Below are 18218 nucleotides of genomic sequence, written 5' to 3' on the forward strand. Positions count from 1 at the left end.
TGGCTGTTCTTTGACTCACTAATGAGAACTCCATGACTGTGAAAAATTAGAATATTATAGACCCAGAGCTAAAAATCTTCTTATGCTATTTTTAGTTCCCTTAATTGCTATTTATTTTCCACCTCTGTAACTGACTTAACATCCTCTCAACTGTCAAATATGACTTTTGTACTGTATTAACTTAGAAGACAGTGATATTCTCCCAACAAAAGGTAAGACTATCATCAGATAGCATCTGAAACATAAAGCAGAAATCTACCTGCTCTAGTATAACCTGCCTATAATTCCAACCCCACCCATGTATTTGTGAACTAGATTGATGTATGCCTGCCTTTTGTTCTATAGCTATACAAGTTCATGTAGCCACATCAATGGTGGAACAAATGGTTAAAGACAACCCGAATCCCTCTTCCTAAGCCATGGTCTCTCATATTTGACGCATGATAAACAACCTTTAAGGGAGAAAGGGTTAAGTTCTGTCCAATAGAACATGAGCAGAAAGTTATGTACTAAGTTCCAGGTCCTATCATTAGAAGGGGCCACCTAGGCTTTATCCTTTCTCTCTTCCCACAAACATGGTGGTCATGCACCATGTTAGACTATGGTGGCAGTCATACACCACGTTGGACCATAGCAGTGGTCATGTGCCATGTTGGAGTATGTGAAGTAAGGCAACGTGATTAGAGATAGAACAGCAGCAGATACAGAGGCATCCTGAATTCCTGGGAAACCAGAAAAATAGAACAGCTATACCAGCTTAGAGAATAGAGAAGAACGGAGGGAGGGAGAGAGACTGGTTTCCTTTGGAGTTTCCCTTATCAGATGAAACTCTATCCCAATGAATACAATTTCAATTGCATTTCCATTTAGCCTTTGATTCCATAGGCCCACAAATATGAAGAGTACAAAAGGTCCTATCTGTCCCCATTCAACTCTTCAAATCTTACTGCAGGTCATACCCAGGTGAGGCAAACCCTGGCTTTCAATCAGTAAAGCTAAGAACAGTGTGAAAAGAATTGCCTGCAGAATTATATGCCAAAGACTTCTATTATTACCATATCACTATGTCAAAATTGAAAGGCATGTAAGATTTCTCCAGAGAGGCCGTCCACAATGCATTGCAGAACTGTGTAGGTGTTTTGTGAAACGTGTTTTATTCAAGGTAAGATATACAACACTAACATTATTGAAAGAAATTGAGGGTCTGGTCTTCTTTTTTTAATGTGTTCATTATTCACGTTATAGTCCTTTAACAAAAAGTCAAGTCATATACATATGCAATTTAATTTAAGATTTTATTTTACCTGCTATTCATCTTGGGTGTCCAATGAAGAAGAAATATTCCCTTATTATTCTTATATTAGTTTCTGACAGTTCAATTTCTCTGACTGCCATGCTTCAGACAACCTCCATTGAAAAAGCATATAGGTAATTGCTTTGATCAAAATTTCATGCCAAATCTTTTAGGTCCCGTGTAGATTACAGCCTCTGAACAGAATTCCAGAGAATGGAACGTGCAGAGGCAAGACTGGAAAAAGCATCTCCATCAAAACCGTGGCTGCACATTAGGAACCTCCAGGAGCATTCAGACACACTTATGTCCAGATCTCACCAGGAGTTTCTACAAGTCCAATGAAACTAATGAGGGATTCTGGGCATCAGACCGGTGCAGAGCCAGTGCTGGGCATCACTGACTTGAGAGCCTCATGGGCTAGGGTAGGAGGAACCCTGGGGGTGGCAACTCTGTCATATCACTTTATTTTGTTTTGCTACATTTTCCAGCTTTATGGAGACAATCACATATCATACAATCCACATAGTTAAACTTTATGAGTCAGTATACTTTAATATATTCATAGGCTTGTATAAATATGATCACAACCAATTATAGAATACAATATTTTCCCTTGGGATCTAGAAGGGACTGATCCCAGGGTACCTAGTAGACCACACTACAGAAATGATCAAATCTCATATAAAACATAGTATTTGTATATAAAGTTAGTCTCTCATCTTCTTATTTACTGTAAGTCATCTCTCAATTATATAGATACTATAATATAAAGGCTATGCAAATATTTGTTAAACTGTGCTCTTTATGGACTAATGACAAGAGAAAAAGCACACATGTTCAGTGGAAATGACTCTTTAAAATACTTTCAAGAAGAATCATGGATACAGAGAGCCAACCCTTTCATTACCCTGAAAAAAAAAAAGCTTAGTACCCTTCAGGTTTTGGTGTATGTACAACCTTGCCACCAACAATCAACACCTAGGCAACCACTAATCCATTTCTTGTGGCACAGCTGTTCATTTTAGGCAATTCCTATCAATAGAATCACCTTTTCGTTTAATGTGCTTTCTGCATATTGTAACATGTATCCATATTTGCACTCTTTTTATGGGTGGATAATATTCAACTTTATTATATATACTAGAGCTTGTTTAGCCATTTATAAATGAGTAGGCAGAGGGGTCCTGTCTACATTCTAACTCTTAACAATATGAGTATCCCTAGTATGAACATTCACATAAGTTTTTTGATGGATTTATTTTGTTTCTGATAGATATGCGCCTAAAACTAGAGTTCTTAGATCATACGGCTCTATAACTGTTTGAGAAGCTGTCAGAATGCTTTCCAAAGTGACTGTACTATTTTGTTGATGTTGTTGATGTTTGCACCAACAGAGTGAGAGGGTTCAAGCTTTTCTAGGTCTTGCCAAGGCTTGCATGTTTTTTTTTTTTTTCTGCGACAGCCATCCTACTGGGCATTGTCTTCATGGTTCCTGTGAAATCCTCAGCAATGGTTCCCATTTCTCTGACAAACTTCAGATTCTCATCTCTAAATGGCGTGATAAGAGCCATGCCACGATGTCCCCACTGAAGTTATGTGAAACCGGATATGGAAAGTACACCATTTAAAACAACCTTCTTGGACATAGACAAGATAGTTCGTGAGAGCTGTAATTAGGTGAGAAGCTGAAAAGGCCAGACTTGGGGCTAGGGATGTAGCTCAGCAGTACAGCACACAAGAGGCCCTGGGCTTAATCTCAACCGCCAGAAAAAAATAACTAAATGAGAGGAACTAAAACAGAAGGAAAATTCCTCAAGTTGGCCATTTCTATCCAAGGAATAAGGATTTCCCAAAGCCTGTACATAGTGAATATCTTCTCACTTAAAACTGAGCTCTGAAAAATTACTTACTATTTAGTTTTAGGTTGTTTTCCAAAGGGGTGGAAGAAGTTTACCATACACAGTTGGGGGCTAGATTCAAATGAGATCATGTAAGTGAAGAATCTGGCACTTGTCATAAAGCAGGAGACCATCAAACACTTTATGAAGTCAAGTTCTTTGCATCTAAGTTAGAAAATAACAGAAGTAAAGCAAGGAATAGCTTTGTGGGATTGGAAGGACTTGGACCCAGATAAAATGGGAGCTGTTTCTCCAGACACTGGGGTTGTGAAAGAACTGCCTTAGGATGTGCCATTCTTCACATAAGTTGCCTACAGAGCTAGAACATAGGCTTCATGGAGTGTAGAGCAGTTCCAAGGAGAAGGATTCCCTGGGCTTATTGAAGGGAGATACCTGACAGAAAACAACAGAAGCCTGGATCTTCTAATTCTCTGCTCATTCTTTTACCCTAGACATGACTTCTTGTCGCAAGGTGGTTCACACTGTAGGTAGGTACACCACCTTAGAGGGGCATAAGAGGAGGACACGTCTAGAGACTGTCCAGTTATCTATTAAACCAGAATGTCTCAGATTTTAATGTGTACATACATTACCTGGGAATTAGTAACAATGCAAATTCTGAGCCAGCAGGACTGGGCCATGCTCACAAATCTGATGTTTTAACAAGCTCCCCAGTGATGCCTATAAAGTTCAAAAGCCCACATCTAGAGAACAAGATATTAACTCTCTCTCTCTCTCTCTCTCTCTCTCTCCTCTCTCTCTCTCTCCTCTCTCTCCTCTCTCTCTCTCTCTCTCTCTTTCTGTGTGTGTGTGTCTGTATGTGTGTAAATGTGCCCCATTAACCCACCTGCCTCCGCCTTCACAGTGCTGAGAATACAAGTACACACCTTGTTTTTTAAATTTCTTTAAAAATGTGTATCCTAGAGATCAAAGTCAGAGGTTTACCAGCTGAGCCATCTCTCCAGCCCCAACCTTATCATTTGGGATTTATTTGTTATTATTATTATTATTATTACTATCATCATCATCATCATCATTACTGTTTGCTGTGGGATAATGCTCCTGTACACTGTAAAGATTTGTCACTCATATTGGTTTAATAAAATGCTGATTGTTCAGTAGCCAGGCTGGAAGTATAGACAGGGCAATCAGACTAGGACAATTCTGGGAAGAGGAAAGACAGAGATGCAGTTGCAAGCCAGATGCAGAGAAAGCAAGATGAGAATGCCTTATTGAGAAAAGGTACCAAGACACGTGGCCAAACATAGATAAGAATTGTGGATTAATTTAAATCATAAGAGGTAGTTAGTAATAAGCCTGAACAATAGACCAAACAGTTTATAATTAATGTAAGCCTCTGTGTGTTTATTTGGGACTGGATGGCTGTGGGACCAGCCGGGACAGAAACTTCCGTCAACAGCTGTTGCTGCTGCTGGTGGTAGTGGTTGCTTGATTGATCTTTTAGGTATGTTTTGTTTTGTTTTGGATTTTTTTTTTTTTAGTTAGACTTGAGAAAAGCCACAGCTGTGTAAACTCTAGAATGTAAAAGAGGAGAAGACAGATGTAAAAAGATATAAGAAGTTCCTGAAAACCTTACTAACTGTTCTGAGTCTAAATTGCTTCCTGAACTTCATTAAGCATACCTCCCCTTCTTATCCCTAGCCAAGGCATGGGACCTTAATAATTAGGTTAAATTTTTAAATGAGTGAAGATGTACCAGTGTCAACATCTTTGCTCTGTTGTTTAGAGCTGTGTGAAATGCTGCGTCTGGATTATTCTTGTGGCTCCGAATCCCTTCATATTGCCTCTTATACTTCAATGTGAAGCTGCAATTATCTCAAAATAAAACTTTACTTAAAACATTTATACTTAAAATTGATAACTAATAAAATGATAACTAATTCTTCAATAAATTACAAAAATTTCCCCTGTAGGTTTTCAACAGTTGAAAGGGTACTATGAAAACATTGCCCCCATTCATAGAGAACAGAAGGCTAACTTGATGTGTGGATGAACTCTAACCTACTCTTACAACTGGCCAAGTCCTAGCCCATCAGAAACAGTCAACTATTCCAAGCATATTAAAATAAAGCAGATGGGATCTCTCTACTCCTACTTCCCATAAGTTGCATCCTTTATTTATAAATATACGCTACCCATGTGGTGGAAGAGAGTTTTCTAAACCATCTTTTGGTTCAGAATGCTGCCTCATCTATAAAGCCAATTAAGATCTGCAAAACTAGATTCGCTGTTAAGTTTGCCTTGCAGCAGAACTTAGTCATGTTGTTGGTCAGCAGATTGTGGAAAGGTTTTAATGACAAATAAAAATATTCAAGGAAGAAAAATGACTCAGGTTGAGTTTCAGTAATGGTGGAAAGAAAGGAGAGGTATAGTAAAAGCTATTTAAATAAGACCCATGTCCCACTTGTTGGGCAATCAGAAATACACACGTCTGGAATATAATCACAGCACGTACATTTGTTTCTAACTTTCTAACACACTCGTTGAAAGCAAGGAGAGAGCAAAGTGGAGAATGGAAGGTGCTAGGGGAGACACTGACAGGAGCAAAATAAAAAACCACATAAGTGAAGCTGAGAGCTTCTAAGTGATGCCTCCCACCCGGTCAAACTCTGATGTACAGAATTGAAGTGATAGATTCTCAGGCAATGAAAAATGTTGGGCAGGAGGCATGTGATAAAGTCAAGACTTACAGCATTTGCCCACTCCCATGGTATAAAAATCCCCACCGGGGAACAATTGCAGGCCATTAATATGATACCATCTTTCACAGAGGTGGAAAGAGGAGCATACCCAGTGAGCTCTCAGGCCTTGAGAGCTGCCATACACTGTGGTCCTCTGGGTCATTTTCTCCCTAAGATCCTTATTTCATTGCTAAAGAGCTGAAACAAAGAAGGAAGATGTCTTGTCTGTGTTTATAGAGCCCACACAGGGTAGAAGTCAAAGGTAAATCACAGAAGTCCTCAGACCACTGTCTTTCTAGGGCATCCTCTCCCTTTATTAATAACCTTAATTTGAAATCACAGTCCACATTTCCAGACTCCCTTGCAGCTAGTGGTGGCTATGTAACATTATATAGACAATAAAACAGAAATATATTAATTTTTAAAAATAAAACTAGACAGAATAACCTTATATAATTTTAGCTGTTCTGCATCTTCTTGGCCTCTTGGAACCAAATTAAAATCTCATCACAAAGGGACCAGATGAAGTGGTTTGAATATAGATTGCCATCACCAAAAATTCACCCTGAGGCTTGGTCCCAAGTTTGAGATGTGCTAGAGCCTCCAGAAGAAAATGATTTTCTCACAGAAGTACACATTTGCTCCCACTGACACCTCCCCTTTGTCTCAAACATGTCCTCTTTTGCAATGCCCCTTACTGCTCTCCTGACACAGGATCCCACCTTCCATATTATAAAACAGTAGAGGTCCCCACCAGCTGTAACCACCTGCCCTTGAGTTTTTCAGCTTCCAAAACCATGAAGTGAAATAAACCTCTTTTGCTTATAAAATAAGCCGTCTCAAATATTTTTGTTACTGCAATGTAAGGCATGCTTATACATCTGATGACATCAGGATTTCCAGCAAGTCCTCTCACAAGCTGCACCAAGCCGGAGCTACTGCCTTAGTGGAAGAAATGATCCCCAGCTTGGTTGAACACTGTAGGCAGGCCTGTGTTTCATGAAGCCAACTGCAATCCCAGCTGCTACCACACACCTCTGGTCAGACAGACAACAAATTGGAAACATCCTCCAAGCTTCACATCTAGCATAAATATGTTTCCCTGTGGAGTTCTGTAGTTTGGTGTACGTGTAAGGAAGTGGCTCATATTTTAGTGAGGCCTTCTGAGACTTCAAAAGCACCCGTTCTTTTGACAGTCAGCAGCTGTGTGATTGCCTTGTAGTGGGTCTTCGAGAGGCTGAACTTACTGAATTTAGTTGGAATCAGAATTAAGGAGTAGGACATGTTTAAAAATCAGATTCCAGTTTGGAGATCCATTTAATTATGTTGTAGCTTACAAATTCAAAAATATTTGAGCTGGGAGAGACAGCTCGGGGGTTGAACATGCTTGCTCTTCTAGAGGGTATGAACATAGTTCCCAGCACCCATGTCAGGCAGCTCGCTCATTATCACTCTAGGGGATTTGACATCCTTTTCTTGACCTCCAGAGGCACACACACACACACACACACACACATTTTTAAAATAAATCTTTTTTATATCAAAATATTCAGGCTGGCTGAGCCTGTAAATATAGCCAGATTTCGCACCTGTTTTTGAGCAAAACTTACCAGGTGTTTTGTTTCTGCCTTCCCGTCTCCAATTCCAGTATCTGAGGGTGAAGTTTAGAATATTCTTCCTCATTCTCTAGTCCTTTGGTGCTGATGGGGGCCACACAGGCATTGGACTTCATGTCTTGAACACCCACCAGATTCTTGGTTTCTTCACTGGTGGACTACCCAGCCAGTACTCATAAGCCAATACTGTAAACCCTCTTTTGTGGTGTGTGTGTGTGTGTGTGTGTGTGTGTGGTGTGTAGATGTAATCATTCTGTCATTGTGAATTAAATCATGTGGTCTGGAGAACGACACTTGGAATTTTTTCTTCTCACTCTGGTCACATGATTTAGTCAGTGGTGGTGGTGCAGGGAGGCAGAGGTAGGTGGATTTCTGTGAGTTCAAGGCCAGTCTGGTCTACAGGGCAAGTTCAGGACAGCCAAAGTTACAAAGAGAAAACCTGTCTCAAAAAGCCAAAACAAAAAAAAAAACAAAAATAAAAGTAAATTTTATTAAAATGTCATCCTGCAATAATAATCATTCTATCTTCTGTGTCATATAATAACTACAGTAACAAAAGTACGTATTTGAAACAAGACTTAAAACTTAAGCATTTGCTTCTTCTCCTGGATTATTTCCACAGTCCCTTCCCTCACCATTGTCTCATCCTAGTTTGGGATTCCACAGGGCAAGAGTGCTTTCTCTTTGAGTGTGTTATTGGAAAACACTCTCTGCTCTTCTTTACATAGGAACTACAGAAAGAAAAAGCCTTTAACGTGGTGTTTTTAGTGTTTCTAAAGTGCAGTTTGACAATAAATGTCAACCTTTTGTCAACCCCTTGCCCTTAGCAATTTCTAGAAATTTTGCCAAACACTTCCCCTTCGAGTTGCTGAAAATGGATCTTGAATGTGCACAAACTCCTAAACCTTTCAACAGATTTTGCAAGAGAGAAAAACATCATAAAATAACTTACATCTCCAATGCTTCCTAACTAACTGTATGACCACATAAGGGAGACATTCAAAATTGATCTTAAGGATACTGTTAGATAATGCAGGGAAATAATTAGCACATGTGAACAATCAAACACATACAATGTGAGTCCAGTGAATGTATGTGCATATGGAAAGACGTGCACGCAAAGGGGCTTTTGCACAATCTTTCTTTGCTGCTATTTACATTTTAAAACAAATACATTAATGACTTTTAAAAAAAGGAAATTTTATTTTATGTGTATGGATGTCTTGTCTGCATGTATATTTGTGCACCACATGAGTGCCTGATACCAACAGAGGCCAAAAGAGAGGAATGGGTTCCCTAGAAGTGGAGTCACAAGCAGTGTAAGCTGCTATATGGGTGCTGGGAATTGAACCCAGATCTTCTAAAAGAGCAGCCAGTGCTCTTAACCACTGAGCCACCTCTCCAGCCCAGAACATAAAAAAATTTGTTGCTCCACAACCACTGCCTCTTACTACTATGTAAATTATTTTTAATGGCCTTTCAGAACCCATCAAGGATACTGACAGGAAGAAATCTAATCAAATGTGAGCTTTGCAAGTTATTGAGAGAGATAGCAGACACATAAGCTGTTAATGAATGATGATCAGAATAGGCCAAATCAAACCAAACAAAGCCAGGGACAAAGAAGCTGGGAAACGCTATCTGCACAGTACCAGAAAGAGACACTTAGCTTCAAAGTTCCCTGACCAAGAGATAATCTTGGCAAAGCCAGACAACATTAAGAGAAATCACATCAATTGCATTTTTATAAAGGACATGAGCGAGGGCTAGCTCCGTGGCAAAGTGCTTGCCTGATGTGTGGAATCCTCTAGGTTTGATTCCCTAGAACTGCAAAAAACTAAACATTTTAAAACATAAAGAAAGGGAAAAGAAGATGGAAAGAAAGAAAAGGAGTGAAAGAGAGACACGACCAAACTAGAATACGTCCTAGAAAAAAGGTCCAGGAAGACCCAGAGACACATAGAAGCTGGGGGCTGAAAGAGTGGGGAGAGTAGGGACCATAGCGCACAGAGCGCATGGTGGGGGTGGGGGGGGAGGTGAGACAGAAGGCTGAGTTATCTTTAAACACCTAAAGGACTGTCTCAGAAGACACCTGACTTTTGCAGAGCTAGATTGGTAGGAGTCTCAGAAAGACTAATTTTAGTTTAAAATGAGGTGATTTTTTTTTAAATTAAAACTACCCAACAGTACGTCAGTACCCAACAGTACTGCCTTATAATGCAGCAAGACCCCCATCGCTGAAGACATTTGAGCAAGAACAAGGAACTATCAAAATATCCCATAATGGAATTTCTGTTGCCTACGGGAAATTAAACTTCAAAATATTTCCTTCTAGTTCAAAAATATTATGACTCTAGAACGGACAGCTTCCTTGGGGATAGCTGCAAGTCCCCCCACTCACACTTCTTCCCAAAACCCCCTTAGTAAGATATTAACTATGTTGGTTACATCTTCTTCTGAAATCAAGAAAACACTAACGATTAAACTGCACTAGAAGTTGGCATCGTGCCATCAGCTACAATTACCTCTGCGTGAATGAGTCAATGTGACTTTCCCCAAGAAAAGGCTTGCGAGATGGCCAGCACGAGGGTTCATATGATCCTGAACTGTGAACACCACTTCCGGGGAGCCACTGAAAGAGAACGGAAGGATGCTCGAAGGGTCAAGTTCACAATCTTGTGCATCAACAAACCAACCTGCTTCTTGGAGCTCTGGGTTAATTTCCACCCCACGGTCCAGTTCGTGTGCCAATTACTCTCACTGTGTCTTTAATCCAAGGGTGGTTAATGAGCAGCAGACCAAGGCTCTCTCCAAATCCATGAGAGAATGCCCACTCCACAATTGCCAGCCAGCTGTGATGCTGAAATTAACTTGCTCAGCTGGTCCTCCAGATAAAGCCATTTAAAGAGCGCAATGTACCATAGAAAGCAATTTGTTTCCTTAAGATTTAGTACCCCACGTGAAGATTGATTTTGATTTGAAAGACGGGAGCCACTGCAAGGTGAATAATTTTAAGTTTAACGTATTCCTCCTCTCAAGGAGCCAAATGCATTAAAATTAGGTGCAAAGTGCTTCTAATTTGTCAATCACTCCTTGGATAATTCTGTTCCTGTATTATGAGGGAAATTGCCCAAGAGACCTGGCTTTTGGCTCCTTTCATTTCCACTATTCTTTTAACTTGATCATGGATATGGTATGCAAATGTGACTCTACTGCTAGAGGTGGGTAGAGAAAGATCCAAGACAAAAACATCCACAACCCTACATTAAGCCTGCCAGGAGGTCAGAAGTACAACAGGGCTCTTCAGAACTACCACATGTCAAGACGCAGGACAGGATGCTGAATCAAACGGCTGAGGTGGAAGGCATTCGTTCACCCGCCATGTGTGAGTCTGCCAGGGCTGGCTTTTCTTCTCTCCGTGGATGTGCATCAGCATGAGCCTGCTCTGTATCAGAGGCCTACCTGAGCATTAGCAGACTCGAGGCACTGCAAGTGTTCAGATATTGGAAAGACAGGAACATCTCAGCTGTCCTGCCACTCCCAAGAGAAAGTTCAGCTCTGGACCTTGAGACCACAGTTCCAGTCTGAGAGGCTCCCTCTGGAGGAGGAAATGACCTTGGGGAGAGATGATGTGATTAAAAGGGGGCTGGGGGGCGGCTCAGTGGGTAGAATACCACAAACATGAAGTCCTGAGTTCAGACTCCCCATCCCTCATGTACAGGCCTGACCACACACATACTGATAACATTAGCACTGTAGTGATTTGGCAAGCAGGGCCTGCTTTTCGTTCTGCCCAGCTCCCGGCCGCCTGGCTAGCTTATGCCCCAAAATAACAACACACAAACTATATTCATTTAAACACTGCCTGGCTGGCCCATTAGTTTCAGCCTCTTATTAGCTAATTCTCACATCTTGCTTTAACCCATATTTAGTAATGTGTGTAGCATCACAAGGTGGTGGCTTACTGGGAAAGATTCAGCATGTATGTCCTGGTGGCTGGCTCCATGACATCTGTCTCAGAGAGGAGAGGCATGGCGATTGCCTAACTTCCCTTCTTCCCAGCATTCTGTTCTGTCTACTCCACCTATCTAAATCCTGCCTTATCAAAAAGCCAAGGCAATCTCTTTATTAAGCAATGAGAGTCCTCCATCACTTGCTGGAAAAGAGACAAGTTAGAATTACATAAAACACAACCCTCCCCTATCGCCACCCTTCCCTAATCATGGGCACTTCAGGATCCCACACCTCCTTCTGCCTTTACCCCATCCATATATCTGTGTATCCTATAGTGTCTTACTCTGAGCCTGGCATGTGGGAACAACGCTAGCATATTGGCTGTCGCTTACTGGGCACTCACTGTAACAGACACCAGAGTGCTGCAGGGTATCTGATCACACTGTAAACTCCAGAGATTGCAATATTTACTAGAAAAACCTGATTTTAGTCATGGTGTGGCTCGGCCCAAGCAAACGCCTTTCATCCAAAAGCTTTCTGCTTGAATATTGTAAACAGGATTAAATGAAGTCAACCATACACCAAGAGGTGGCACAAGCAACCAGATGACAGGAAGTGAACATAGGATTATTAGGGAAAAAAAAACACAGAAAGTAAGAGGGAGTCAGGAAGACTGGCAGAAAGACACACAGGAAGGAGAAGGGGGGATATTCAGTGAAGAGTTTGGTTTTTGAAATGTTGGAGAGAGGGAAGGCAGGAAGCTTCTGGGACATCTGCTGAGGAGGAAGGTCAGCTGGGTGCTTTCTCTGCCTCTCTGAGCTAGCCTGCTTTCACCCCAGCATCTAGCTCCCGAGTCTTTACTGGTAAAATTGAATGACTGAGATTTCATTAAAAACAGTGACGAATCCAAGCTTTCTACCCCCTACCACAGTGTCCAGATCAAGTCAAAGTCAACTACATGAGCAACATTGCCTCCTTTCCAAAACAGCTTGCCATGTCTCTTACACAGTGACTTTTATTTTGTTGAGCAGGGAAAAGTTACTGAGGTGAGAGGAAGGGAAGAAGGAGGTCAAGGTGGACTGGGCATGGTTCAGAGTCCCTGTGGTTAGAAGGATGAAGACCAGAACAAAAAGAAGAAGTTTCTACTCTGAAAGTCTGGACACAGGCTTGGGCCATCTTCAAGGCTCAAGCAGCCAAGAAAGAAGATGTTTGCTCTTCCCCCCGCCCCACCCCAGCAGAGGAAGGCAGAACTCCTGCTTTGCCGTTCCGCTGCAGAGACAAAGATCTATGATGGCATTTCAGCTTCAGGACAGAGAAATCTATCCCAAACCACTTGCCGAACTCCCTCCAAACCAGATAGTTCTCATAGTGCAAGAAGGTGCTAAGTAGACGGTTGGGGAGGAAAAGAATCCATGAATGCTGCATTTCTACAATACTAACCTGCCAGGTAAGATCTGCCCACAGTGCAATAGTGGCGTGGATGTTATTCTGAGTGGATTTGAGGCCCACTCCGCAGGAAAGAATTTAATGCTTGGTACTGTTATTCTGGTTAAAATATCTTGACTGGAGAGGTCATAGGCCCTAGGGCAGGATATGCTATTGTTATTTTGCTAAATGAGCATGTTGCATCCTAAATATTTATGTTCACACCCATATAGACTACTCTCAGCCTTGTTCAGAGAAGCCTCTTTTTTTTGCAGTAGGCAAAATCAATGCAAACACGTGTACCTGGTCAAAGTGCTGAGACTAAGAGAGTGGGTGTTTGGCCTTAAACCGGACATCTTTATCAAATTCCCACCACTACTAGGGCTTAGAGAACATCAAGTAAGAGCAAGCGGAAAGAACGTAAGAGTCAGAGGATGTAGAAAGAACGTAAGAGTCAGAGGATGTAGAAAGAACGTAAGAGTCAGAGGATGTAGAAAGAACTAAGAGTCAGAGGATGTAGAAAGAACGTAAGAGTCAGAGGATGTAGAAAGCTCTGTGAAATACTGTCCGCTGGACATTGCCTTGCTTTCACATTCATGAATTCATATGGCTACCTGCACAAGGCCTGGATAATACCAAGCCAGCCAAAATTCAGAAAGAGATGGGAAGTTTTCTCCGCTCTTACTAATGAGTTACTGCCTGATGGGGGCTAATGTCCCCAAGGGAGGGACCTTCGTTCTTCTTTGAAGGTGTGGCCATTGGTAGGTCCCCCATGCCCTGGTGAGTGGTACCACATCCGTGCACTCACAGGAAGCATGAATCAGACTAATTGAAGATAGGAAGTTGGTAGAGGATGCATTTAGAGGGATATGGGGAGAAGTTGAAGAAAAGGGAAATTAAGGAAATATCATATTTTATTAAATAGATGTATACATTTTTCAAGAATGAAGAAAAAGTATTTTTTATGATCTCATATGCACAACCACAAGAATCAGACTGACCAAGTATAATTTGTGGACAAATATTATCATATTTCTTTTGTGAATTCCCAGGAAGACTGCAGAAGGATTAGCATCCTGCAATAGAAAAGGTATGAGCATTCTTATACTTGCGTTTGCTTAGTGAACTTGGGAATGTGGCTACAAGTGCAGTCAACATCCAATAAATAAAGGATGAGTGGGCTCCATCTTGCACTTGATATTCAGACTTTTTGACTGTGAATTTGGTCTCCTCAAGGGAAGTGAATGCTCCAATCTTGGAAACATTCAAACAGAAAAAGACAAGAAAAGAAAGCTGATGTCAAACAGGTAAGCCCTTGATGTGCTGTTGAAATTCTATAAATGTGACTGTCTGATCTTTGCCCAAGATTACAAGGTTAGAAAATGGCCGATTTGGGATTAGGACCAAGGTCCCCAGGAGCTATGCTAGTACCATAGTGTCTGGACAGTAGGGAAGAGACTCCTGCTAGGATGCAGGCACTCCAAAAGAAGGAGTGATTCTTCACAGCTAGGATTCTACAACAGGCAAGGCTTGCTTCTTACCCTACACTACAGATAGATATGCAACCCAGACACACTTAAATCACTAATATTAATTAGGGGCTGGGGAGGCCACCATTGCTTTATATGCCAACAATACTGCAAATTATTACAAGATGATGAAGGGAGCTGGCTAATTCACCATCCCTTACTCCCATGTCACATGAAAAGCAAGAATAAACCTTGAAGAATAAAATACCCGGGCACACACACCAGCCCACACACTGCTAGGTTAGCTCCCAGGTAAGACTGATGAGTTCTTTGTTAGAAGCACCTCTATTTTAGTTTCTTCTGAGTTCTGCATCCTCCAGAACAGCCAAGGCTGCTGGCTGAAATAACCTAGCCTCACAGAATATTACAGTCAGAACTTGCCCATAACCCTAAATTTTCTTTGGGTCTCCATAAGATTACCAGTGCCCCCCAATCAGCAGAAAGTAGCCTAGAAAACATTTCCCCCTCCAAAAATATAGATTATGGATGTTTGTCTTTGTTTAGTGTGTTGGTTACAAGTTGTTAAGGATAATGATCAGGAACAAAAGCTAAACAAAGGAGATTAGATTCAGAGTTTTTGTTTTGAAAAGAAAAAAGGGAAATTCTGTGGAATAACATTCTTGTACACTCTAAAGATTTAACACTCATATTGGTTTAATAAAACACTGATTGGCCAATAGCCAGGCAGGAGAGTTCTGGGAATAGGAAAGGCAGAGAGTCAGTCACCAGCCAGATGCAGGGGAAGCAAGATAAGAATGCCTTACTTACTGAAAAAAGGTACCAAGGCACATGACTAAACATATACAATTATGGGTCAACTTAAGTTGTAAGAGCTAGTTAATAAAAGTCTGAGCTAATGGGCCAAACAGTTTATTATTAATGTAAGCCTCTGTGTGTTTCTTTGGGATTGAAAGGCTGTGGGACCGGGCAGGGCAGAAACTTCTGTCTACACAACTGAAATGTTGATACAGCTGTTTCTAAAACAAAAGACCTGCCTAGCATTGTCTACCCAAGACTAAGGCAGCAGTCCCCCACTCTTTATAGCCAGCCACAGGTACTTGGATCGCCAAATCACTCTTGAATTAATATAGTAATTAATTAGCTGTTGCTGAGGCCACGTTCCTAGCTCTCTATTCCAACAGTGGCTTAGCAAGAAGAGATTTGATCATTCCTGGCAGGTCTGTGCTACAAGTAAGGCATGAAAGGACAAGTAGGCACATTGGCAGCAAAGACTCCCAGGTGGGTTTGCTTTTGTTGATAATGTTCAGTCAAGTCCCTTGATTAAAAATCTCTTCTCCTTACAACCACTCAAGAAGTAGTACCTAAAATTAGAGAAGCTCGTCAGAGCAAAAGTTAGAGGGGACATGAGAAGGGATCTCTACTACATGTTCTGCTTGAAATAATGCCTATCAACCAGAGAGCAGTTCTGCAAAGAGCCCTAAAGAGGAGTTTATAAACATGCAGATGAACAGCCATCCAGCAATGACTGTGCATCAGGGACCAGTCTGGAAGGGGCCTAGACAATAGAGGTGGAGGCAGAATGAATGTAACCCTTCACAAAGACACCAAATGTCCCTGGGGATCTGTGTAAGCTGGAGAGCCACTAAGGAATGAGGTTGGAATGGGCAGATTCCCAAACAGAGACAATATTTGTGGCCAAACATAAGCAAACATGATATATATGAAGCCCTGAGTATAAACGGACTAGGGGCATCATCACTTACAAGAGATACCCAGATCCAACAGGGAATTACAATGTAGAGGGAAAACTAGGGCAGATACCCAGGGCTATGGACACAGGAAGACCAGGGCTCATGATGTGACTAAATTATCTGGCATAAAGTAAGTAATTAATATGTTTGATGGGACTCTATCTTTTTAAATTTACATTAAAATAAAAGACACAAATCTTCAAGGCAATGAATTTTTACTCTGGCACACTCATGTATACACACTCAAATCAATGCACAGTGTGTCTGGGCATAGTGTGGTCCCAACTTCATTTCTGTTGCCATGATACAAGAAACAGAGGAAGGAGGGCTTGGTTGGGTTACAGCTCCAGGTTACTGCCCATTATTTGAGGAAAATAAGGGCAAAAACTTCGAACAACTAATCACATTATATCCAAAATCATGAGAAGAGAGAAATAAATGCATGCTTGTTTGCTTGCTGGGCTCAAATTAGTCTCCCCATTCATAAAGCTCAGGATCCCCTGCCTTGGGAATTGGGCCACTCACTGTGATTGGATCATCCCACACCAGTTAACTTACAGCGATCCCTCATAGACACGCCCACAGGCCAACCTGATATTGACGGTCCTTCGTCAAGGCTCTTTGGGTGATTCTAGGTCCTATCAGGTTAACAATTGAACCCCTTCACAATCACAGGGAACCGCAATACAGGTTCCCACTCTTAATTCATTTTCACTGCTTTTTTTACACTCCATATAAATGCAATCACATGCTATCTATATAGTCTCCTGAGCCTGACATCTTAATTTATTTACTGTTGTAGTGTATGTCCCGATGCGTGTGTGTGAACGTGGGCCTGCACATGCCACAGCAACTGTCTGGGGGTCAGAGGACCTCACACGTTGTCCCTTACCTTTCCACCTTGTCTCAGACATAGTCCCCTTCATTGCTGCTGACATCAGCCTAGCTAGCTGATGAGCTACTGGATATTCTCCTGTCTCCATCTTCTATTTCCTGTAGGTGTATTTGGATTATAGACACTTGCCCTACTGAATCCAGCTTTCTGTTGAGTCCTGGGAATCTAAACTCAGTGTGTGAGGTTTCCATGGCAAGCACTTTTATCCACTGAGCCATATCCCCAGCCCCTTGGACCTTATTGCCTAAATTCAATATAACATTCGATATCCTCTTGTTGTTACACGTTCTGATAAGCCGTTCTGTAAACATCACCACTCCATCTTTCTTTATAGCTGAATAAATTGCCATTGTGCAGGGATGCCACATTTTCTTCATCCATTCCTTGCTGATGTACATCTAGGCTGATTCCATGTCCTGACTACTGAGAACAGAACAATACTCATTTGGTACAAGTGTCGGTGTTGACTTAGATACTGCAGCCCAAGAGTGGTTTAGTGGCTCAGATAGTAAACTTTATTTTTCGTTTTTTGAGGAACCTCCACTCTGATTTTTAGAGAAATTGCGCCAGTTTTCATTCCCACCAGCAGTGTTCTTTTCCCCCACGTGCTCGCCAGCATTCATTGTCATTGGTCTGACTCAATTGTGAGTAGCTAATATCTAAAAGTCTTCCATCCTCTGTGGGTTCGAGGCCAGCCTGGTCTGCAAGAGCTAGTTCCAGGACGGGCTCCATAGCTACAGAGAAACCCAGTCTCGAAAAACCAAAAAACCTTCCATCTTATTCGGATGATTCTTTTCTGGTGTTTGGGCTAGAAAGTAAAGGTTTGGGGGTTGTTTTGTTCTGAAGTCTTTTTTGTCTGTGCCTGCTGTCATTCTAGATTGCCAGCTTCTTCAGTTCCAATTACGGAGTGTCAAAGGCTGAAAGAAAACCCAAGGATCTTTCTAGTGAGCCATTCCCCAGGTTCCAAGGTCTCCAGCTTATCCACCACCATCTCTTCCCTCTTCAGCCTTCCAATGTTAATATGTATATAAATATGAAATAGAGAGAAAAATACATAAAAATTCATCTTCTCAATAGGAGGGGGCCTGAGTTTGATGGGATTTTTTTCTTTCTTTTCAAAAATTTTATTTATTAATTTTTATGTGTATGAGTTTTTGCCTGTATATATGTATATGTTCTGCATGTGTGCCTAG

The sequence above is a fragment of the Arvicola amphibius genome, chromosome 5, assembly GCF_903992535.2.
Source record: "Arvicola amphibius chromosome 5, mArvAmp1.2, whole genome shotgun sequence".
In the NCBI taxonomy this organism is placed as follows: Eukaryota; Metazoa; Chordata; class Mammalia; order Rodentia; family Cricetidae; genus Arvicola; species Arvicola amphibius.